This window comes from Otolemur garnettii, unplaced genomic scaffold, assembly GCF_000181295.1.
Source record: "Otolemur garnettii isolate 467f Iridium unplaced genomic scaffold, OtoGar3 scaffold00233, whole genome shotgun sequence".
Classification (NCBI taxonomy): domain Eukaryota; kingdom Metazoa; phylum Chordata; class Mammalia; order Primates; family Galagidae; genus Otolemur; species Otolemur garnettii.
Window position 1 is genome coordinate 1,333,100 of NW_003852628.1, and position 1,507 is coordinate 1,334,606.

Sequence of the window (1,507 nt, forward strand, 5' to 3'; positions counted from 1 at the left end):
TTATTATCCTGGCTGAACTTTTAAACCCAGCTTAAAATCAGGTTTTGTTTCATTTTCACTGCTACTTAGAAAGCCTTAAGTGCATTCTAAAGAAATCCATAGTCTAAACATATTTGAGTTCCTAATTCCCTGATGGTTTCTGAGAAAATGCTATCTGGTTAGTAAGTATTTCAGAAGGAAATAGAAATCTTCCATATTATAGGAAAGACTTTTTTTTTTTTAATTAAAGAGTTAGCTAGACATTCAGAGTAGACAAATAGATAATTGCCTGCTCTCAATGAGCTAGCAGGGGATGGGATTTGGTCAATTTGTGGTCGTTTTATGAAAGTAAGACCATAGAATCCTATTTCCAATAGGGACAGGGAAAGGTATGATAGAGAGGGTAAAGGTTGTCACAGAGATTTCTAAACTGATGGGATTGGGGGCCTGAATAACAGAGAGCAGCAGAGTGGGGAGGGGGCTGTGTCTGGGCTGAGGAAGGCTGAGTGTGAGCCTGTACTCTCTAAATGGAGCACAGAGAGGTGGGCATCCATGAGGGCTGCCTTCCCCCCTACCTGGACACCAACACTCACCTGTCCCTTGAGAACCAAGAAGAAAACTAATATGCACCTCCCCTCAGCCCAGGAATGGAGGATATACCATTTTGTTTCTGGAATGATTAAGGCCCAGACATAGAAAAAGCTAATATGGGCTGGGCACAGTGGGTCACACCTGTAATCCTAGCATTCTGAGAGACCAAGGCAAGCATATCCCTTGAGCTCAGGACCAGCTTGAAGAGTGAAACTCTGTCACTAAGAAACAGAAAAACTTGGCTGGGCATTGTGGTATGCACCTATAGTCCAAGCTACTTGGGAGGCTAAAGCAGGAGGATCGCTTGAGCCTAAGAGTTTCAGGTTGCTGTGAGCTAAGCTGAAGCCATGGTACTCTAGCCTAGATGACAGAGTAAGACTCTGTCTCAAAAGAAAAAAAAGAAAAATCTAATGTGTTAACTTAAAAAGTGCCCTTCTCCCATCCATGCTCCAGGCTAAGAAAGGGAAAAGCCATTTCACAGATAAGGAACTGCAGGGTCAAGCAGAGGACTAGGCAGATACTCCTTGGTAGAGTGCAGATCTTGGTCAGATATAGATGCAAAGCAAAACTTGTGACCCAGCCTCTCAAAGACAGCCTTCCCTGCGGCCTCATTCTCTCTACCACAGACCCTGAGAGATGAGAAGGCCATTGCCAGCCCCTGCTTCCCTCCCACTCACCGTTGGAGCCTGGGTGTGGCTCTCAGACCTTTCCTGACTCCTCATCCCTTTCCTAAAGGCAACTTCTCCCTGGAGTGTCTTCTTTGGGGAGAACTCTGGGCCAACCATAACCATCAGAGATGTTTTAAAGACTTCCATTCAGGCTCGGCACCTGTGGCTCAAGTGCCTAAGGTGCCAGCCACATACACCTAAGGTGGCAGGTTTGAATCCAGCCTGGTCCTGCCAAACAACAATGACAGCTACAACCAAAAAATAGCCAG